This window comes from Protopterus annectens, chromosome 16.part0, assembly GCF_019279795.1.
Source record: "Protopterus annectens isolate FY-2018-M chromosome 16.part0, PAN1.0, whole genome shotgun sequence".
Taxonomy (NCBI): domain Eukaryota; kingdom Metazoa; phylum Chordata; order Ceratodontiformes; family Protopteridae; genus Protopterus; species Protopterus annectens.
The window spans coordinates 364,767,226-364,791,139 of NC_056750.1; the positions used below are offsets into that span (position 1 = coordinate 364,767,226).

The window sequence follows — 23,914 nt, forward strand, 5'->3', positions numbered from 1 at the left end:
ATTTAGACCCTTTTGAGGAATATATTAGGGATAATGACTTGTGTTTTGTTGCATGGGTACGTGGTCGGTCTTTGAGGGGTCATTTCAAAACTAATTAATCATCATGGCAGAAGACCGCTTTAGCATCAGAATGTAATATAATTGCATCAGGCACCTGCTGAATATTTCAGGTTATGTACAACTTTTATTACTTCTGAGAGACGCTTCCTGGAACTGTAATGAATTACTCCTTTTCAGATGTTGTATTTTGCATGCACATTGAGGAAGATGTATGACGTACATGTTTAGTGCACTTTTGTTGCATTTTTCCTTAAGGAATGTAATGTGCAGTATTGGGATTTATTTCTGTACTAAGTTTCCTACTCGAACTATGGTTTGGGAGGGGCAGTTATTTCCGTGTGCGGGTAGGATGTTCCAACTTTTTGGCTTATTTGCACAGATTACTTGAGTAATTGCTTATTTGAGTATGTGTGCAGGTGTACATGTGTGTGGTCCTTCCTTGTTTGTGGGTATTGGATAGGAACATGTGGGCTACTAGCTGCAGCTTCCTTATAGGATTAATAGCATATAAACTACACAATGAGACACTTAAAAGGCCTACTGGCAAAATGTAAAATCAGTACTGCATATTGGTCCCCATTAGCCTAGTTTATTTATTTATTTGCAGTTTGCTGACCGGGAAAGTCCACTGGGTCTAGGTGAGCCCATTTTCAATGGAGGCCTGGAGAGAAAAGCCCCAAAAAAGATTTTGCCAAATCTACAATATAGAATTTGCAATATTTACAACAATAAAAGCAAGAAAAATTCAAATAGTTAATATATGAGGACAATAAAATTGAACAATTAAACTGGAAAAATGCATACATTTTTTTTTTCTTGAAAAGGGAAAGGAGTAAGAGGGGTGGATAGCATCAGGTGGGATAAGAGCAGGAGCATTCCCAGAGAGAGAGGGGAGATAGGAGTGGAGTAAGGTCTTAAAGGTAGAGTTAGGTAAATGTAGCATAGTGATCCATGATGAGAACTCTTAGATTTCTCTTACACTTTGTTTACTTGATAAAGGATAAGCTGGAGTTAGAGACAATCAGCAGATGACTGAGCTGTAGCATTTTCCTTATGTTTTTGCAGTTTGTATTTAATCGGTTCATAGGTAGGTACTAGGCAAGCCTAGCCAACAAGGTTCCCTGGCTTATGCCACAACAGAAAGTTAATTTCCTGTGCCCCTGTCGAGCAGAGCCACAGAAATGATCCCTGGGGTGTATTTCCTATTTCTCATCCACTCATCAAGATTCTTCTTGAAGAGCGCTAATGAGAAACTTTGCTTATAGGTTCATAGGTGGGTACTAGGCGATCAAATAATCAGCCCTTGCAAGTCTCAAACCCAGGACTCTGTACTCTATAGCCAATCTTTTACCACTAAGCCATTTGAGATAAGCGTACATTGTTGTGTATAAATGCTCTAGGTACATGTCAATGATGCAAGCAATTATAATTTTACCACCTCATTCTTTATTGTCGTGCCATCTCACATCCATTTCCCCAGTGTTGATGACTTCCTTTTATTCTTTACTGTAGCACTGTCTGCTAGAATGTGTGCATTTTGAAGTGTGGGTTACCCACCTTTGGAGATGTAAGTAATGTGTGTGAAAACCCAGCCCCATCTGCCATATATGCTTGCGTATCTTCTGGCAAATATGTTACCTACCAATGTAAGAATGTTATCATGAGCACACAATGTTTAAAGCATAACGTATTTGCTTGTTTCTAAGCAGCAATATTTTATCTGGCCTCACCAGCTGATGCACATATGCATTTGTGAAGACTTGTAGATAACAGATAAGTGTGATGGCAATTGGACAAGGGCAGATAAGTATGCTGTTCTGTTACCCTGGAATAATGTGGACTCAGATGATTTTGCTATTTTTTTTGTCTGACAGACACTATGAATTATTTGGACATAAGTATCACAATTCGTTTTTGGTATAAGAACTTGGATTAGCTCATTTTTGCTTGACTCAGTGGTATTGTTTTAACTATTTTGATTTTCTTGAGGTATTAGAATAAATGACCTTGCCATTGTACCTCTTTCCCCAGCATTATATGTATAAACTATTTTTAGAATACCTTAATTGTCATTTCTGATGCAGTTGGGAGGGTTGGCATAATGATTAAGATGTTTACCTTAGACACACACAGTTTGATTCTCACCTTTGGGAAGCAAGACTAGGGTTGAAAATGCCTTTAGCATCATCAGCCTAGTAATTACCTATGAACTTGTGTACCAGATTTCTTCCTTATTCAGATGTCCATTTTATGTGCCTGATAGTAAAATGAGTTCTCCAAAAGTGCACTTATTAGCAGTACAGGACTAAGGCAGTGATTGCAAACCTTCCGTACACTTGGATAAAAAAAAAAAAAAAAAAAAATCACTTTTTCTCCTGGCAACTTTTTCCCTCAGATATTTCATTATTATGCTCACTTCCTATAGGTTCATAGGTTGATACTAGGCTATCGGTCCTAGGGCCTTTACAAGCCTAGCCAAACAATTCTCCGGATATTTCTTCCCACAATATTTACTTCCCTGGACCCCTGTCTAGCAGGGCAACTGACATGATCCCCGGGGCGAATTTCCTATCTCCCATCCAATCGTCAAGGTTTCTTCTGAAGAGGGCCAAGGAGGCGCTCTGCTTGACATGTATGGGCAAGTCTATTCCAGAGTATGGGGAGTCTCTGGGTCAGGAATCTATCCCTCCAGCATGTTTTGTTCATTGTGATGACAAGGTTTAGATCCCTGGAGCGTGTGGCTCTGAGGGATTGGGATTTCTTTAAGTGGAGCATGTCCAACAGCTCAGGGGTTGACATGGCCTTGTATGTTAAGCAGAGATCGCCTCTGAGTAGACGATATGCCACAAGTATAGCTGGAGTTTTTTTTTATAGGGTCAGCATAAGGCATCTGCTTTAGGCCTGTGATTCTTTTACTGAGGTATTTCTGCAGCTTTTCCCGCTGTTGCAGGTGTCTTGTGAGGTACATACCAAACGGGGCGTTGTACTCTATAATAGGTCTAATGAGGGATGAGTACAGTGGGACAATGACCTCTTTTTCTTCTGGATGAAAAGCCCTTAGTGATTAGGTGTGCCACATAGGATTTCCTGACTGTTGTGGTGATGTGGTCATCAAAGTTGAGACCACTGTCCACCTGTGTCCCCAAGTCTCATCACACTTTCAGTGTTTAGTGTACTGCCACCTATGTGGTAATTCATGGGTACATGTTTTTCCCCCAAAGGGGATAACTATACATTTCTTGGTATTAAGCTTGAGCCCATGTCTCCGGCACCAAGCATCTGTCTCTGTAAGGCCCTTTTGTAGAATATCTTAAGTTTATCTATGATTCCAGAGTAGGGGATGGTGTCGAAGGCCTTGGCGACGTCCAGATAGGCTGTGTGGACCGCCTTACCATCGTCCACAGCTCTGGAGACTGATTCAAAAAAGTCAATCAGGTTCAGGAGACAGGATCGTCCCTTCACGAACCCAAACTGGGTGGGGTCCAGTGTTTGAAGGCTGCCAATGTCTTTGTTTATAAGTTCCATGATAATGCGTTCCATGCCCTTGCAGATCAGGCTCGTCAGACGGATGCAACGATAGTTCCCAGGATCCAAGGTGGATCCCCCCTTGTGGAGTGGGATAACTGCAGCTGTGCACCACTTAGTAGGCATGATGCCTGATGTGTCGCTATGATTAAACACGACACTTGGGTAAGGGCCAGTTCATTTTGTAGTTCATGAAGTACACAGCCCAGGATGTCATCTGGTCCCATGGATGCTGTATTCTTAGCTTTGGAGAGTGTGGTTTCTACCTGTGTGGCCATGATTAATGGAATTTGGCAATCTTTTGGTATTGAGATGGGCCCTTTAGGGGGTGAGAAGGGGGTGAAGTTGGCACTAAATCAATCTGCCAGGATATTGGCAATATCCTTGGGATCAGTATATTTAATGCCATTCTATTGTAGCTCAGAGCAGATCTGAGTATTGCCATTTAGATTCTTGACATAACTATAGAATGCCTTGTGGTGCCTGTGTTTCTTTGTCACAGTGCTTACTTACTTGTCTCTATAGTATCAGACAAGTATTACCACAAGTTAGTTTTATTTGTTATTGTTTATCAACAGACAGCTTGGTATGAATTTCCTGGAATTTTACTTTGCAAATATCATATTGCATTTTTCAAAGAAAACAAATGACAGGGATACTTTCAGATTAAATTTTTGTTTCCCTTTTTTATTTTTTGTTGCTCCCCTGCTGACTGCCACCCCTCATCCATCACCACCACTGACCAACTGTTCACTCATTCCTTTTTCCTGAGGTAACAGCCAGCAGAGAGGGACTGTCATTTAGGTAGTCATCAGGAACTTTTCTGGTAAACTTCAACAATCCTCCCCTTGACAGCTGACTGTTCTCTAAGACAGATTTGTCAAGCTGATGGGGCGATAATTCCCAGGGTCTGTAGTCGCTCCCCCTTTATGAACAGGGTTGACTGTAGCAGTGCACCATTCGGTAGGGACAAAGCCTGAGGTGAGGCTGTGACTGAACTGGGCACACAGATGTGGTACCAGTTCGCTTTGTAGTTCATGTAGAACACAGCCAGGGATATTATTGGGCCCCATGGAAGCTGTATTCTTGGCCTTGGACAATGCAGATTTAACCTGCACTGCAGTAATGCTGGGTGCCTGGCATTCTTCCAGTATTGTGATTAGTCCTTTAGGGGGGAGAGAGGGGTAAGGTTGGCTCTGAATCTGTCAGCCAGTATGTTGGCTCAGTATAGTAGGTACCATTGTGCAGTAACTCAGAGGAAATCTGGATGTTGCTGTGGAGGTTCCTGATATAACTGTAGAAGACTTTGTGATTGTTTTTAGTGTCTGCTGCAATTCTACCTTCATAGCTGGCTTTAGAGGATTTGAGGGGTCTCAACTTTTTGTTGAGGCTATTAAGGGAATTTTTCCAGTCTTGGGACTTGAAAGGTCTTTCTTCTGTTGTAGAGTTTATTAATGGGAGGTGGCCACCAGATTGGCTTCCTTTTTTTTGGAGGAGAGTCTCTTGGTTCTGTTGGGTATGGCTAGTTCCATGCATTTATGTATATGTTCATAGAGTGCATTGGTGTATGATTCAGCAGTCATGCAGCTATTTTTCATTGGCATGGGTGCGTGAAGGAGTATGTGTAATATGATAACATTTTTTGATATACAAAAGTAATTTTGTAGGGTCTACATAAAACTTCACAAAGCTCACACTGCTATGAAGTATGCTTTTGGATCTCTGGCTGCAATATTCAGGAGAACTTTGAGTAAGATGTGCAATATTCCTAAAGGCCACACAGCACAACCTAGTACAGTGACTTGTACACAGGTAGACAGGACAATTATGAAGGAGAATTTGATATTCCGTACTCATGCTACAATCCTCAGATTACTGAAGGTTGTAACCTTCCGAAGTCGTGTTTAATGCAAACTGCACACTTTTCTTTCTTAGTTTTTGGAGAGACAGTAGAATAAGTTGTAATGTGAAAATACGCAGGACTCTGTTTGGCTGAGTAGTGTGTCTGTTGCACATTAACAATTCAAAAGATGAGCAGTTTAACATTAGAAGTAAAAATACGCACAGACAGGAGTGTCTCAAAGAAAAATTACTGATGCAGGGCAAGGAATAAAGGCTTAATTGTTTGCTGTTGAATTTGAGAATATCACATTAAGTTAAAAAAAATGCATTAGTTATATGTGTAATGCAAGTGATACTTAATTTCCTAAAATATTCAGTAGCCACCCCCCTCCCCCCAAAAAAAAATGTTTCACTGCATGGACTGTAGAATACAGTGAGTTTTCAGTACTTTATTTTACTGTGCCAGTTTCATGGAGTCAGGTTTAAAATTACTGTTTTGTTGTAATTTAAAAAATGTGGAGATGAGTAGAATGTCAGGAAGTTACCGAAACAGCATCTCACTAGACAGCTATTCCTCAGAATGGGTACGCAAAAATAAGTTAACATAATAATGTAGACATATTTACAGTTAAATCAAAAGTCACCAGTAATAAAACACACTAAAATAATCAAGAATTTTCTGAAACTTGCTTCCAAAAATTAAACTGAAAAGTGTTTAAATAAATAAATCTTTCTATTGCTAGCAAACTAATTAAATAATTAATTCTTACTGCAGGCAGGAGGGAAGAAATTTAGATTGGAGGTCCCTTCCTTTAAGCTCTGAGCTGTCAATTGCAGTGACAGTTTTAACACCTCTTCAGTAGTGTGGGGGGGAGGGACTGTCAATTCATGTTGGACTACAAAAGAACACCTAGAACAAAAGCCTCCAATGTAGCTACTTCTGTGATTGCAGCTAGATAACTTCAAAGTATAGTGTAAAGCAAGCCCTAAGCAAAACATAAATGAGAGTGATTAGCAACAGAAAAGAAACAGCCCTCTTACTGAAGGAATACAAACTGACAGTGAGTCACACATTTCCCATTATATGTCAATGGCATGGGAATTCACAGTTACTTCCTTATGTCTGGCACGAGTCACAGAAAGGAGACTTGAAATGCTTTATGGGAAAGAGAAAGAGTTGAAACAGAAGATCATCACGTTGACATATCAAGCCCCATCGGTAGCCATGTTGTGGTAAACATGCTAAAATTACAAATAAAGCATTTAGAGTGATTTTGAGGTGTTAAAATAGGTCTGGAAACAAAGATAGACTGAAAAAAATGTATTTTTTTAGTTCTAGGGTGGAGTTTTCCTTTAAGAACTGGACTATTGTGCACATGTGCCTATCAGCCCTGCACCACTGCCACTCTCGCCTGCAGAAAGCAACTACTTTAATAAAACTGAATGTATGGATGGCAGTTAGTTCAGCTAATTATTACATGCCAAACTCTCCTGCGAGATTTCAGTTTGAGTCTGAATGTCTAACTGTATTACATTTCCAATGGTCTTCATAAGTAAATAAAAAAGGTGGTGGATGTTGGGCAGGCCTTCCTACTGCGCATTGGGGGTGGGGGGGTAGTGTTGTACAACACTGCCACAAAAAGGATATATACATGCAACAAGTAACCCAAACACCACATCTTTTTATATGGTAAGGTAAGAAAACTTTGAGGACATTCTAACTACTGGAATGACCCAAGAGACATGACTATGTTAGCCACAGCAGAGTGCTTAACAAAAAAGTATCAACTCTGATTGCAAAGTTTGAGACAGACAAAGTTGGTCTTGTATTAACAAATCAAATGGCTACATACATTGTTGGAACAGTTCTACTGATCACTGCTGCAACAGAAAAAAAACTATGTTTGCCTAAAAATAAAGAGGGGCAGATCAACAAAAGGAGTCCCCAGCCAAAATATCATCCACTAAATTAGGATGTAAAAATGGGCATGTCCATTTCCAACGCCAAAATGAGGATAAGGTGTCTTGCAAGAAAATTTACAGAGACTGCCCTTTGAAAGCTTCAGAGAAACAGCAGTGTAAGCCAACAACTGCATCTGTGACAGCAACCACTGAGAAACATCTAGCTGTGCTGCTACAACACAAGGGTCATGAAGTCCTGGCTTTGGTCTTGAAAGCCTAAGGAAGACAATGACTCTGGGGGCCCATGTAACATTAAACAGAGCATTAAGGCACAATAACGATGAAAGTGTCCAATAACAGCAATGCTGGGGAACCACACTGAAAACACAGTGACCCTTCTTAAACTGAGTGTAAGGAACATGCCAAGAAGCACTGTCAAAGTGGGTACCCTGCAGTCCTTTGTCAGACAGTGACTACAACAAAACACCTTGACAGCATCATAAATGAGACAAAAGGAACTTTTTTCCAGAAGTCAGCAAAGCATTCTTGCGATACAGAAGGAAGAGGATATACTCTTACCAAAAATGGTGCAGTTCAAGTGGTTTCTATGTTGTCAAGTGAATTAATCAGTGCTGTTGCATTTTACTCCCTTTCAAATTTACAGAAAATAGATATTTTTGGCCAGGTGTGAGAATCATCTACTGCTTGTAGTGGCAGGAGTACAAATTGCTGCTGCTCTGTGGAAGACTAACCCTACTGGTTACAGCCACACCTCATTTGCTCTGTTTATTTTACATTGCCCAGAGCTACACTTACAGCAGGAGGGTTAAAACATGCACTCCATGGTTGCAGGCACTTCAATTTGTGACTTTTCTTAACATAACCAAAACCCCCAAATTCTGTCAGTAAACAGGCTCATGCTATGTACGGGTGCAGTAGCTGCTCATAGCTGCATAACACAAGCAGGTAGCACCCTAAAAAGAAGCTTGAAGCAGTCCCTAGTAGCATTACATTGTGCAACGTAACCCACAAACATGATTAACAATACCGCTATGAGGCCCTGAAGCTGTACTTACCAAAGTTGCATTTAAAACCAAGTATTTACCTAGCTAGACATTCATAGGTAACTACACTACCTACTCCTTAACATATAAATATTTCAGCAGTCCACAAATAGTACAGTTGTGTACACATCATAAATGTAGATTTTCAAGTGTATTCACTTTTGCAGTCATTACATTTGGGTTATCTGGCTGCAGGTAGCCCTCAGCCGGCCTGAATACCAGAGGCTTGGAATCCTGCGTCGGATGCTGTCTCTTCTTCCATGACATCAAGTCGTCAGGGGTATAAAACATGCAGTCGATGCGATTACATCAGTTTTTCTTGCCCCTGATGTCAGGTGCCCCCACAAAGGGAAGTAACTGTATGTTATGTTACACCTCCATCAAAAAGCAAATACACCAGAAAGCTTAAAACAAGAAGTCAAGGTAGAGCCAACAGAAGTCAGGGGCCTGGACGGAGGGTAAAGTAAAGTCATTACACTTGGGTTATCCTGCCGTCAGGCGGTTCCCCAGTCGGCCTGAGTTCCAAAGTCTTGGTCCGGCGTCGGTTGCTGTCACCTCCTCCCTGACGTCAGTGCGACAGGAGTATATAAGATGCAGCCGACGCCATTTTCTTCAGTTTTTCTTGCCGCAGATGTCAGGTGCCCCCAAAAAGGTAGGCTATTCCAATTGCTAATAAAACATACATAAGTAAAGCAATCAACAACTTTCAGATACCAGCAAATACTCCCCATACGTAGTAAAGGGTAGAAGACATAGGTACGTACAAGCAAGAAAGAGGGGATGGAGGGTGGGTAACCTGGACTGCAGCAGTGTATACACTCGAACGTCTACATTTATGGTAGGTACAAAACTATACTATGTTCATCGTGTTACACTGCTGCAGTCATTACACTTGGGTAGAATCCCAAAGCTGAGGTAGGGTGGTTGGTACTATAAGGCATTAGGGGTGGCTATAAGGCCCTGCAGCACTGCAGTGGCGAAGCCAGCTCTGGATTTAGAGTATAGAGGCAGATGGTAGTGCTTGGTGAAGGTATGTACAGAACTCCAAGTTGCTGCTTCCAAAATGTCCTTGGTAGGTGCTCCTCTGAGGTAGGCAGGTGAAGTGGCTGTTGCCTTGATGGAGTGAGATCTAATGCTGTTAGGTACAGGTTTTCCATGGTGTGTATAGCAGAAACGTATACAGTGTCTTACCCATTTTGAAATGGTCTGTTTCGAAATGGCTTTTCCCTGTGCTCCTGCAGCATTATGCTACCACTAATTGCTCAGCCTTTCTGAAAGCTTTGGTTTTGTCCAAGTAGAAGCGTAACTGCCTGTGTATGTCCAAAGAATGCAGTAGTCTCTCCCCTATATTCTGTGGATTTGGATAAAAAGTTGGCAAGTGGATAGTTTGGTTGAGAGCCACACTTGATACCACCTTTGGCATAAAAGTAGGGTTAGTTCTTAAAGACACCCTGTCTTGGTGGAAAATGATAAATGGTTCCACTGCCATTAGTACCTGTAACTCTGAAACTCTTAGTGCTGATGTTATTGCCACGAGTAGAGCAGTTTTCCAAGAGATACATTTGAAATCTGTTGTGTTTGCTGGCTCAAAAGGAGGTAAAGTTAATTTTTCCAACACAAAGTTGAGGTCCCAAGTTGGAGTAGGTACTCTACGGGGCGGTCTTATGTTTTTAGCCCCTCTGAGGTACTGTTTTAGCAAAGGATTAGAGAAAAATTGGTGGATCAGTGTTGTAATGAGCAGAGATGGCAGAGGCGTGGATATTGATGGATGAAAATGAGAGGCCTTTGCCAGCATCTCAGTTAAATATTGAAGTAGCTGAGGAATATTTGGGACAAGAGGGTCAAGGCTGTGAGCATGGTTCCAAACACAGAATCTGTTCCATTTATCCGAATAGGCTTTCCTGGTACTAGGCCTTCTGGCCTCCAGAATGACATCCATTAACAGCTTTGGAGAGAGGCATTGCTTGCTTGACTAGGTAATCTTCCATGCAGCCAGGTTTAAAGTCTTTAGCTGGCTGTGAAGTATCTGATTGTTGTGCTGAGTCAGCAGATGTGGTATTTGAGGCAAAATCCAGGGTGGTCCTTGTGCTAAGTTCTTCAAGATTGGGTACCAGTGCTGGCGTGGCCAGTCTGGTGCAATCAGGATCATCTTTGGCTCTTCCTGCCTGGCTTTGATGAGTACCTTTGGAAGGAGAGGCAGTGGTGGGAAAGCATATACTTGTAGGTTTTTCCAGCTGAATGAGAAAGCATCCACTTTCCATGCTTGTGGATGGTGAGCCCTTGTGCAGAATTTCTGTAGCTGGCAGTTCATTGGGGATGCAAACAGATCTATGTCCAGGCTCCACCATTTCTGTTATCATTCTGAATATTTGTGGAATCAACTCCCATTCGTGGGGATCCATGATGTTTCTGCTTAAGTCGTCTGCCAGTGTGTTTTTCTCTCCTGGTAGGAATTGCGCTTGCAGATGAACTTGATAGTTTAGAGCTGTGTTCCACAAGGTCATGGCTTGTCTGCAGAGGGGATAAGAGTGAGTGCCCCCTTGCTTGTTTATGTACCACATAACTGTGGTGTTGTCTGTCTTTAGTAGTAGTTGTCCTAGATATAGCAGGTCCTTGAAGGCTATTAGGGCATTTTGTACAGCTAGCATCTCTTTTTGATTGATGTGAAGATGCCTTTGTTCTGCGGGCCACCTGCCCTGAATACACTTTCCTGCCATGTGTGCTCCCCAGGTGTAATCCGATGCATCTGTTGTCAGTGTTTGCCTGGCTGTGGGTTGAGTAAAAGGCTGTCCCTTGTTGAGGTGACAAGCTTGAGCCCACCATCTAAACTCCTGTTGCAGACAAGGAATTAGTGGTATAACTGTTTCCAAACTTTGACAGTGTTGAGACCAGACACTCTTTAGGTACCATTGTAGTTTCCTCATATGCAGCCTGGCATATGGAATTAGTAGTATGCAAGATGCCATGTAACCCAAGGCCTGCAGAATTTTTCTTGCAGGGAGTTGGGTTCTTGTTGCCATCAATTGAAAATATTGAGTCAGATGTCCTTGCTTGCCTGGCGTGAGATAAGTCATCTGGGCCATTGTATTAAAGCTGGCATCCAGGAATATTATCTCTTGTGAGGGCACTAGTTTTGATTTTTCATTTACTGTGTACCCTAGGCAACTTAATAACTGTTTTACAAATGCCAGATGCTGCAGAAGAATGTCCATGCTCTCTGCTTGAATCAGGCAGTTGTCCAGGTACGGATAAATTTGAATTCCTTTTTGTCTGCAAAATGCAATTACTGGTACCAGGCACTTTGTGAAGACCCTGGGCGCAGTAGATAAGCCAAAGGGCAGTGCAGAGAATTGATAGTGCATTGAACCAGCTATGAATCGGAGGTATCTTCTGCAGTTTTGTCTGATAGGGACATGCAGGTATGCCTCCTTGAGGTCCAATGATACGAGCCAAGCTTTCTTGCCCAGCATGGGAAGAAGCTGTTTTAGTGTCAACATTTTGAATTTTGGAACATCCAGGTAAGCGTTTAGAGAAGAAAGATCCATAATGGGCCTCCAGGCTTTGTCCTTTCTGGGAACCAGAAAGAGTCTTGAGTAAAATCCTTGTCCTTGCTCCTGTGGTGGTACCTTTTGAATAGCTCTCATGTCCATGAGTGCTGTAATTTGTTTTTGAGCCTTTGCCCATTGATTTGGTGGCAAGTTTGGCATTCCTTTTAACCTTGGCAGAGTGTGAAAGTGGAACCTGTAACCTTGAGATGCAATGTTGAGAACCCATTTGTCTTTGGTGATCATATGCCAATTGTGATAGAAAAGTGCCAGTTTTCCTCCCAAGGGGGCTGCCAAGAGAGAGCTGTTTGGCAGCTGAGTGGGAATTCATTGGGGCTGTTTTTTATAAGGTTGTGGCCTGTCTTCCCCTTCTTTCTGGCCTAATGCACCCCATTGTTGAGCCCTGTAGGGACCTTGTGGTTGACCTCTGCCTCTTGGACATCTGTATCTGCCCCTTTGGGGTCTGTCTGAAGCTGGAAAGGACCAATTTTTTGTTGGCCAATTTCTGCTAAATCGAGGAGGCTGAACCTGCAAGAAATCCTTCACTGTTTGCATAGATTTTGCCTTATCTTCCATTTTCTTTAATACCTCTTCTGCCTTAACTCCAAATAACACATCCTGCTGTAAAGGTGCATCCAATAGTTTTGCTTTAACATGATCTGGTAACGTATGTTCTTTTAACCAAGCATGTCTTCTAATGACAGAACAGAGGCCTCTAAAGAATCAAAACCACCATGCAAAGTGCGTTTTCCCACTTGTTCAGCTGCATGCAATAATTCCTGCATTTCCTTTAAATTAGGAGGATCTGAATCTGGAAACATTTTTTGTTTCAACTGAGACATCAGAAACTGCTGATATTTTAACATGTGAAACTGGCAATTTAAGGCCCTCATTGCTAAAGTTGCAGACGTATATACTTTCTTCCCCCATCTGTCCAATGCTCTGGGAATCTGTCAGAGGGGACTGGATTCTTTGCTGATGAGGCCTTAACCCCTTTGGGTCCCTGAGAAATAGTTTCAGGGTCGGCAACAGGGCTTTTATAAAGAAATTTGTGTGAGTCAGGGACTCTGTAGTATCTGTCAGGCTTAACTGGAGCTGGAGGTAAAGAATCAGGATTTAAGCTGGATTCAGTATACACATCATCCACTATATCTAACACTGGCAGAATAGCAAGGGGTCTGTGTTGAGGTAATAAAAGGAAGTCTCTGAGCCTTTTCTTGGATTCTGAGTAATCCTGGCCTTCCCAATGGAAATGCTCCCTCATGGTATGCAAGGTTTCACCACAGTAGTCGTCCTCAGGCGGAGAGGCTGATGGAATTGATTCCTCAGCATCAGAATCCTCATAAGGGGGTAAGGAGTATCCTAGGTCTGATAATGAATCTGAAGAGATGGATACCTGGTCAGATGAGTCATAGTCTGCATCCAGTCTAGGCCTTTTATCAGGAAGGGGATGGGAACCCCTGATCAGAGTGATTAGGTCTTCGGCCATTTTGAGCACTTGTTTCTTAGGCCTGTCCTGGAGAATGCTGAATTTGTTTCTTTGTTTTTAAAGTAGGTTTAGACTTAGCAGAAGATGTAATGCTTAACTGGGTAGGTCTGAAAACACCCTCTGAGGCTGCGGGTTGTTCAGCTACTCCAGATCCCTCTGAAAGGGTAGTTTCGGTAGTCTGAATAACTTGTGCGTCCGAAGGCCCAGCCATCTCCACGTGGGAGTCAGAGGCGGCCTGTGGTTCTACAGAAACGGTCGCCAGGGGCTGCGAAGGTGCCTCACTGAAAACCGGAGAACCGGCGACTGACCTAGAAGAGGCTTCGTCGTCAGTTTTGGGCCTCGGATGCCTATCCTTGTCTTTGTGCTTTTTATGTATTCTGGTCGTCGGAAGTTCCGATGGCATGGTATAATTTAATTTTCTGCCAAAATAATGTCGGGCAAAATCAAACCAACGTTTAATAGTGCGCTTATTAAACCTAGCACAAAACTGAATCAGTGACGTTGTGGTCTGGGCCTAGGCATGGGATACAATAAGAATGGAAATCCTTATGAGGTATTTGCTTCCCACAAGAAATACAGTTATTAACTTTTACTGACATCGGTCTGAGGCAAGAAAAAGTTTCCCCACCGGGGTACTTAGCTTTGTAGAAGACTTCGGTTCTGGATTCGGAATGAAAATCTCAGGAGTCGGCCAACCGGCAGTTGTGAACTGCTTTTACTTCGGGCACCGCGCGGCAAGAAAGACTGAAGAAAATGGCGTCGGCTGCATCTTACATACCCCTGTCGCACTGACGTCAAGGAGGAGGCGACAGCAACCGACGCCGGACCAAGACTTTGGAACTCAGGCCGACTGGGGAACCGCATGACGGCAGGATAACCCAAGTGTAATGACTGCAGCAGTGTAACACGAACATCCAGGATTGCAACAGTGAATACACTCTAACATCTACATTTATTTAAGTGTATACAACTGTACTATGTTCTTCATGTTTCACTGTTGCAGTCATTACATTTGGGTTGATTCCCAAAGCTAAGGAAGGGAGGAGGAAGTTAGAGAGCATTAGGGCCAGCTATTAAGCCTTGCAAAACTGCAGTGGCAAAACCAGCTCTGGATTTAGAAAAAAAGTAGGCATGTGGAAATGCTTGAAGGTACGTACAGAGCTCCAGGTCGCAGCTTCTAGGATGTCCCTGGTAGGGACCCCTCTAAGAAAGGCTGTAGAGGTAGATGCAGCCCTGGTGGAATGTGATCTTATCCCCTGTGCGGTAGGTTTTCTATGGTGCGTATAGCATAAATGAATGCAATGGGCTATCCATTTAGAAATGGTTTGCTTTGAAATGGCCTTCCCCTCTGCCTCTGCAGCAAAGCCAACTAGCAGCTGTTCAGATTTTCTGAGAGGTTTAGTCCTGTCCAAGTAAAATCTAAGTTGTCTGTGCGCAACCAAAGAGTGCAGAATTTGTTCTCCTTTGTTTTGTGGATTCGGGAAGAAGGTAGGCAAATGAATGGACTGACTTAGGGCCACACTAGACACCACCTTGGGCATAAAGGAAGGATTGGTCCTAAGGGAAACCCTGTCTGCATAGAAGATAATGAACGGCTCCACTGCCATGAGGGCCTGTAATTCAGACACTTCTTGCTGAAGTGGGCTAGAAGGAAGGCTGTTTTCCAAGAAAGGAATTTCAACTCTGCAGTTGCAGCTGGTTCAAACTGAGGGAGAGTGAGCTTTTCCAATACAAAGTTAAGGTCCCAGACTGGAGTAGGGGCTCGCCTTGGGGGGTCTTGAATTTTTTGTCCCTCTGAGGGAATGCTTTAACAGGGGGTGAGAGAAGAGGGGTGGTTCAGTATTATAATGTGCTAAAATTGCAGAGGCATTAATTTTAATTGATGAGAAGATAGGCCCTTTTGGAGCATTTCCATTAAGTACTGAAGAATATGATGCAAGTTGGGCAATGTAGTGCTCACCCCCCCCCCCCCGAGTCTGGCTCCAGGAACAGTATCTTTTCCACTTTTCAGCATAGGATTTTCTAGTACTAGGTCTCCTTGCTTCTACAATGACATCTAGGACCTGCTTACTGAGGGATGCGATTGGAGAGCTCAAGGAATTAGCCAGGCTGTAAGGTTCAGGGTTTGAAGCTGATGGTGCAGAACCTGGCCCGCCTGCTGGGACAGCAAGGAAGGTGTCTGAGGTAGGTGCCATGGATCCCGCAGTATCATACTGCGCAAGAGGGGGTATCAGTGCTGGCGAGGCCAGTCTGGTGCAATAAGTATTGTCCTTGGTTTGTCCTGCTTGATCTTTAGCAGAACCTTCGAGAGGAGAGGCAGAGGGGGGAAGGCATGAACTGAGAGGCTTTCCCAGGTAAAGGAAAAGCATCCACTTTCCAAGCTTGACTGTGGGGAGTCCTTGTGCAGAATTTCTCCAATTGGTAATTGTGGGGGAGGCAAACAGGTCTATCTCTGGATTCCCCCATTTGTTTCTCAAAAGGTTGAATATCTTTGGGTCCAGTTTCCACTTGTGTGGGTCCATGAGATTTCTGCTTAGGTCGTCTGCCAATGAATTTAGCTTGCCTGGCATGAATTGAGCTTGTAGGTGCCCTTGGTGGCTCAAGGCCATGGCTAGTCTGCAGAGAGGGTACGAGTGGGTTTCCCCTGTTTGTTTATGTACCATATAACAGTGGTGTTCTGTCTTTACCAATAATTGTCCTGGAAGAATGTGGTCCTTGAAGGCTGTCAGAGAATTCTGTACAGCTAACATTTCTTTTTGATTGACAAGCAGGTGCATCTGGCTCTGGCTCCATTTGCCCTGAATGCACTGCCCTGCCAAGTGAGCCCCCCATGCATAGTCTGATGCATCTGTTGTTAGGGTTTGGGCGGCAGGGGGGTAGAGTGAATGGGAGCCCCTTGTTGTGGTAGCAGGCCTCTGCCCACCAAAGGAACTCTGTCTTTATGCAAGGAATGATAGGAATCATTGATTCCAGGTCCTGAGAATGTTGACACCATAGGCTTTTGAGATACCATTGTAGTTTCCTCATATTCAGTCTTCAATATGGAATTAGTAGAATGCAAAAGGCCATGAACCCCAGGGCTTGCAGGATTTTCCTTGCAGATAGCTGGGTCTTTGTGGCCAGTAGTTTGAAGTAGGCTGTCAAACTTGCTTCTCTGGCATGAGGTAAGCCATCTGGGAAGTTGTGTTTAAGCTTGCTCCCAGGAATACAATTTGTTGGCAGGGTACTAGATGAGATTTCTTTTCGTTTATGGTGTACCCCAGTGAGGTTAGATGTTTCTTTACAAATGCCAGATGTTTTAGTAGCATGTCCTGGCTTTCTGCCTGAATTAGAAAATCGTCCAGGAATGGGTATATTTGAATATTTCTTTGCCTGCAAAATGCAATGACTGGAGCTAGGCACTTTGTAAATACTCTGGGCGCAGTACATAAGCCAAAGGGAAGTGCAGAGAACTGATGGTGCATGGAGCCTGCTCTGAAGCGTAGGTATTTCCTGCAAGATTCCCTTATTGGGATGTGCAGGTAAGCTTCCTTTAAGTCTAAGGTTGCCAACCAGGCATCTTTGCCTAGCATAGGAAGCAGCTGTTTAAGTGTTAGCATTCTGAATTTTGGGATCATCAAAAAGGTGTTTAGAATAGAGAGGTCCAGGACAGGACACCAGGAGCTGTCTTCTCTGGGTACCAGGAAAGGTCTTGAATAAAAACCTTGTCCTATTTCTTCTGCTGGGAAAGGCAGAATAGCCCTGTTACTTACGAGAGAGAGAACCTGCTGTTGAGCCTCTGCCTACTGATTTGGGGGTAGGTCTGGCCAACTGTTTGGGGTTGGTAGGGTGTGGAAGTGGAATCTGTATCCTTGGGAAACTATATTTAAAATCCATTTGTCCTGGGTAATGAGTTCACAGTTTTTTGCATGCAGAGCGAACTTTCCTCCTAAGGGAGCAGGCAGTTGAGCAGGGCTTGGAAGGGTTAAGGTTAAGTCATTGTGACATTTTTCCGTGGGGGGGGGGGGTGCCTTACTACTTCCTGCTTTGGAAGTGGGAGCCCCCCACTGCTTAGGCCTGTGAGTAGCCTAAGACTGTAACCTAGGTGGTCTGCTGTTCCTGGGTTTGGACTGAGAAGGCCTGGAAGAGACTGGAAAGGACCAATTCTTTGAAGGCCAATGCCTACTAAATCTGGGAGGCTGTACTTGCAGGAAATCTTTAACAGTTTGCATAGATTTAGCTTTTTCCTCCATCTTTTTGAGGACTTCTGCTTTGTTGCCAAACAGACGGCCTTGGTTTAAGGGAGCATCCAGTAATTTAGCTTCAACATGATCTGGCAAATTTTGTTCCTTAAGCCAAGCATGCCTTTTAAGTACAGACCCAGTGACAGCAGCCCTCCAAGATGCTTCTAAAGAGTCAAAACCACACTGCAAAGTATGTTTACCAACTTGTTCAGCAGAATGCATTAAATCCTGTAATTCTTTATGTTCAGCAGAGTCAGGAATCAACATCATTTTCTGTTTAAGTAGTCCCATAATATGCTGCTGGTACTTCAACATATATAACTGGCAATTTAAAGCCCTAATGGCTAAAGCAGCAAAAATGTATACCTTCTTACCCCATCTGTCCAAGGCCCTAGAATTTCTATCAGAAGGGGTAGGATTTTTGGCAGCAGTAGCCTTAATGCCCTTCGGCCCTTGGGAAATGGTCTCTGGATCTGCAGTAGGATTCTTGAAGAGGAACTTGCGAGAGTCAGGTACTCTGTAATACCCGTCAGGTTTTCTGGGAGCTGGAGGTAAAGTGTCTGGGGACAGGCTAGATTCCAAGAAGGCATAAGCTACAATGTCCAGAATAGGAGGGATAGCTAAAGGCCTGTGTTGAGGAAGGAGTAAGAATTCCTAAGCCTCTTTTTGGAGTCGGAGTAATCCTGGCTTTCCCAGCAGAAATGCTCCCTAAGAGTGTGCAAGGTTTCAACAAAAGAAAAATCTTCTGGAGGGGAAGCAGAGGGAATGGAATTCTCTGCATCAGAATCCTCATAGGTAGACAAGGGCAAATCCTAGTAATCAGAAGAAACAGAGATCAGAATCCTGATCAGAAGAATCAGAAGGAAAATCAGTTCTAGGTCTCAGAGGGAGAAGGCTGGCTTCCCCTAATTAAAGTAATAACGTCTTCAACCATTCTAAGCATTTGTTTTTTAGGCATATGTGCCTGACCATACGGTTTGGACGTCGGTTTTCTATGCGTGGGTCGAGTTTTAGGCCTGGATGAAGAAGATGGTCGTCTGTTTAAAATGCAAATCTGTAGGCCTCAATACACCCTCAGTAGCCAGTGCCTGCACAGCGGCTCCAGACCCATCCATGGTAGAGACATCCGCAGGTGCCATAGTCAAAGCAGCATCTTGCGGCACACCAGACACCAAATGGGTCTCAGTAGAGGCCTGTGAATCTGAAGTAGTGGGTATCAGGCGCTGCGAAAGCGCCTCACTGAGTATCGGCGAACTGGCGACTAAGCTTAACGGAAGCGTCGTCGGCAGTTTTGGACCTGTGCGGTCTGTCTCTGTCTTTATCCTTACGTTTTTTCGGAATATTGCTAGTCGGATGGCTTTCCGAAGCCATTTCTGGATAGTTATACTGAGTACCTATAATTTGCTGCAGAAACAGACAGACTACCAATAGTTCGGGGGTTGAATAAGGCACAAAACCGACAGCGGGGGATGTCATGGTCTGGGCCTAAGCAAGGAATGCAGTACAAATGAAAATCTTTATGAGGTATTTGCTTTCCACAGGTAAGACAATTGTTAACGTTTACTGACATCGGTTAAGAGCAAGAAAAAGGATCTCCAAAGTGGTACTTAGCTTTTTTGAAGACTTCGGTTCTGAAACTCGAAAATGAAAATTTCAAGAGTCGGCCGACCGGCACTTCAAACTGCTTCTGCTTCGGGCACCACACGGCAAGACTGACTGATATAATGGCGTCAGCTGCATGTTTTATACTCCCGACGACCTGACATCATGGAAGAAGACACAGCATCCGACGCAGGAATCCAAGACTCTGGTATTTAGGCCGGCTGAGGACTACTTGCAGGCAGATAACTCAAATGTAATGACTGCAACAGTGAAACACGAAAAACATCTCTATTTAAGCTCTACAACTTTCTACAAATCAAATCAAGTTTTAGTTTACAAGAAACAAAACAGGTTAGCCAGTTTCTCCTCTGTTGCCAGCCTCATTAATCATTACATTAAGTATCGTACAGCATCGTAGTAACTCTCTTATTCGCATAGATAATGAACTCTTACTAAAGAGAAATAATTCCATTTGTGAATGGTGCAAATACGAAGGCCTCACACTCTAAAGAAAAAAAAAACATGCATACTGTGATCATCACACTGATGCACCACAAGCTAAGCACTCAATGCTGACACTACAAATGTCAAAGACACTGAAGAAAAAAAATCCTTACCTAAGCCTCCTATACTTACACAGATCATGTATCAGCAAAATTCCAAATTAAACAGTCCATTACATATTTCACCTTTAATAAAGTAATCGAGACAAAAAGTGTCCAATTCCAGTAGCCCAGACAATTTCACAAAAAAAAAAAAAAAAAAAAAAAAAAAAAAAAATTTGTTTTAAGGGTTGGTGACTTCATAATGGGAGACAGATTCCCCACTCACTAGGCTGGACAAGGAAATGGTGAAAGTAAGTTGTCTTTCAGATGCCAGAGTATCAGAAGCCCAGGTGAAAATGGCATGGTAAATATAGTGTGCAAGTGAGGGCTGAAATCCCCCCTGGGAGATATGAAGACACACGCCTGAGCTCTCCATGCATGTAACAAATGCAGGCAATGTACTGACACTGAGTGGAATTCCTTACTTCTCCATGAAGAATGCCTACGTACAAAGAAGAGATAACTGGCTACATAACTGGTGTCATTCTACAGGGGATCCAGTATGTGTCAGCATGAAAAAAAGATGCTTGGCAGTTTTATTTGCTTTGCAAGGGATGGTCTGCACCAATCACTAAGTTTCTACTGGCTACAGCCCTTGCTGCCCCATAGTGATTTAGACAAAATTTAGTTAATGAACACTTCAATGTAGCAAAAGTGTCAATGTCAAACAGATCAATTAAGGTGGCTATAATTCCAGAAGCCTAAATAAAATGGACCCACCTTGAGGCTTCCTGCAATTAGAAGGTATCCATACTTCTGCAATCACTGGAAGTATTCCCATCATACCTGGATTTAGCACCTGCCATGCCTTCAGACCCAATGGGAACTGTGTTGTCTGAGACCATATCACCACTGGACAGATTCCCAGAGACTTACAAATGGAACATATCAAACTCTAAATCACATTAAGCAAAATCAGCTATAATTTTATCACCTGTTAAAGGACACCTTCCATGACCCCAAGTAGTCCTGAGTGAGGCTCGCCCTGTCTTTGTGAAAACATAGGAAAGGGTTGCACAAAAAGGATTTCAACTCAAAACACTTTTGGTAGACGTTAAGGCCAGCAATAACACTGTCTTCTAAGTACAGAAATTTAAAGACTAGGAAGAACCCGGTTCAGAGGATAGAAGTGTTAACTTTTCTTCAATGAAATAATTCTGGTCCCAATGACAAAGAATGGATGATGCCTTTAAGAAATGGTCTGATCTCGTAATGGGAAGAAAATGGGAATCAACTGGCAGGTAGGCTGACAAATGCATCTTAACAGAAGTGTATGCCAGACCTGACTTGAACAGCTTATTCAAGTATTTCAGGATAAAGGGGATCCCTGCACGACAATGGTCCTGTCCTCTGTTGCAGCACCACACCACCAGAAAGTTAGCTTGCCACTGCAGTGAAGTCTGCTAAGATGGTGATTTTCCCCACTTGTCATATCTGAAATAAATATCTACTCTGAATTTCTTATCTCCTTTGTTCTTTCCAAGCAGTATCTCAACTGTACATGCACTTCCAAGGAAAGTAAGTGCACTTCCTCTATACTATGGGACTTGGGAAGAAGACTGAGTTTGATAGCCATAACCTTAAATTGGGATGTTCTCAAGGTAACTCAATTCTGACAAAAGATTAGGCAAGACAAAAAATGATTGAAAGACAGAAACCTACCTAGCAGGACTGAAAGCCACAAGAAATGAACTTTATTGCAAAGTCAGCAGCTGCCTCAGTGTGACAGCATCAGTTTTTCCAAGACAACATTTAAGTCCTATACGAGGGCTACCAAGTTTCTGGGTATTCTTAGTGAAGCATACTCTAACAGAAAAGTTCAGTTACTGGAAAATATCCAGGGAGAGAGCCACAGGGTGATATGCTGACATAGCAGTTAAGCAAACTAATGCATGCATAAGCCAATCCTGTTTTGAAAAGTTAACTCATACTTAAAAACCTGTTGTACTGATGTCCTCTGCATTATTTAGCTTCATTCAAGGAAAGCGGTTTAATTAAAATTATGCTTTATTTTAACTAATTTTAGGTTATTTCCTAATTTCTTTAGTTACTCCAGTCAGTTATGCATACTGTATATCACGGTATGTGATGCGATGCGGAATTGATCAGATCTCTTACAAGTGGACCATGGATTGGGGGGAAAAAAAAAAAACTTGAGCTCCATAGTACAGAACTCCTAGACCAATTAATTCATAATTCCACAAACGTGTTTAATGGTAGGTTTTGCAGCTTTGTTGTGAATGCAGACCAACTCTTACAAGTCTTCTGGTTCAAGATCAGAGACCTACATTCTTATCAGTCAAACTGAAGTAGACTGAACTGATGTATATTAACATACCTTCTACTCTTTTTTGTGTGTGTGTGTGTGTGTGTGTGTGTGTGTGTGTGTGTGTGTGTGTGTAAAATGAAAGAAAACCAAGGTTGTCTGGGTTTGGGGGGTTGTCAGGATGATAAATCTCCTCCCTGGCCTTTACCAGTTCACTGGTATGATAGGAACTGGAGGGAAGACAAATATGCTCCTTATTCCAACTGACAAGAGGCATCCATGGCCAGAGCTTCCTGGCATGGGTACCTGAAGCATAATTTTTTTTTGACAGTTTGCACCAGAGAATACTGCAAATCTGTTAGCAATTTTTAACTATACACTGTTGAGACATGTGCAAGCACAGAAGTTCCAAGACATACCAGAGGGTGAACCATTCCATCCAACAGTATGAAAAATGTGTCAGGACACAGATGAACATCTGATACCTTTACAAACCTATGCTACAACAGAAAGGAAAAAAGCAATACAAAAAGTTCATATAGCAGACAGGCCCTGGATAAAGACAGACTGATTACATAGGAACATTTCTACTTGCTACAGATGCTCACATATGGGCCTAGGTAGTGGCAGGGGTGTCTTCAAAATGGTTAAAGAATCCCAATTAAATAACGCACAGTTCTGACCACTGGAAGAGTTTAAGAATGTTTCTACAAACTGTGGCTTACCAACAGCGATATGCGAGAATGATCCACCTTTTGTAGGATAAGTGCAGAGAAATATGTAAAATGTTAAAGAATTATGGTATCTGTTGTAGGCTTATCACCCCAAGAGTGGAATAAAAGAACAGAGCTACCAAAAAAAAGTTTAAAGGAAACTTTAATGGAGAGTGGAAAAGACAAGATCATGGCTTTACCGTAAGTACTGATTAGTACAAGAATATTTATTACCCCCGTCTACTATAGGAATTTCCCCTTATGCACTGACATCGAGGACTACACCATTAAAACTTCCTCAATGATTTTCAACTCCCCATAACCCTTCAATAAACAGTAAATAAAGACATTTGGTTAAATAATTTAATGAAACAAGTATTAAAGTTGCAGAAATATGCAGCAGAAAAACAGGGAATGGGAAACTCCTATACAAGTGGAATACGAAAACTGCTTTAAAGTTAGTATACAAGTAACAAGTTAAAGAATGTCATCTTAACCAGGAAGGGTCTTAAGAGATTTTTAAACTAGGACTTGTAGCTTTAGTATTAAGACCACCTGATAAAATCAAGGACTGTACTGACAAGATTACATATATAATGATCAATGAAAGTTGGCCCCCAAAAAACAATTGATAATGTTGTCTGTTTTATTTCTAGTGAAATGAATAATGAATTTTTTTCAAAGACTTCAGAAAATCAAAAGGAATAAAACAAGGTCCACTTGGCATAATGGTTACTATCTTCACCTCCCAAGCAGAAGATTTGATCCTGATCTCCAGCCAATGCCTGTTTGGAGTTTGCATGTTCTTCTCGTCTCTCTGTGGAGTTCCTCCCACCTCCAAAAGACATGCCAAGTGTTTCCAACTCATAAATGAATGGAGTTGTGGACAGCAGCACAGACTCCACAATGTGCACTATAGGGAGAAGAGTTGCTTTGGGCATCTACTGTGGTGCACAGTATCCTCAAGATAGGAGAACACAGATCAAAGACTGCAAGCCGTGGCAAGGCTAGCCACTTAGTGTAAAATATGGCTGAAGGCGATTTGATCATGTAGAGTAATGTTGCCAAATGGGCGTGG

The 23,914-nt window shown here is 42.6% G+C and overlaps 1 protein-coding gene across 1 annotated transcript in view; it reads right to left on the minus strand.

Moving 5' to 3' along the window:
• The window catches only part of BRD3 (bromodomain containing 3), a 1,106,862-nt gene that overhangs the window by 240,568 nt on the left and 842,380 nt on the right, over positions 1 to 23,914 (minus strand). The window lies entirely within an intron of this gene.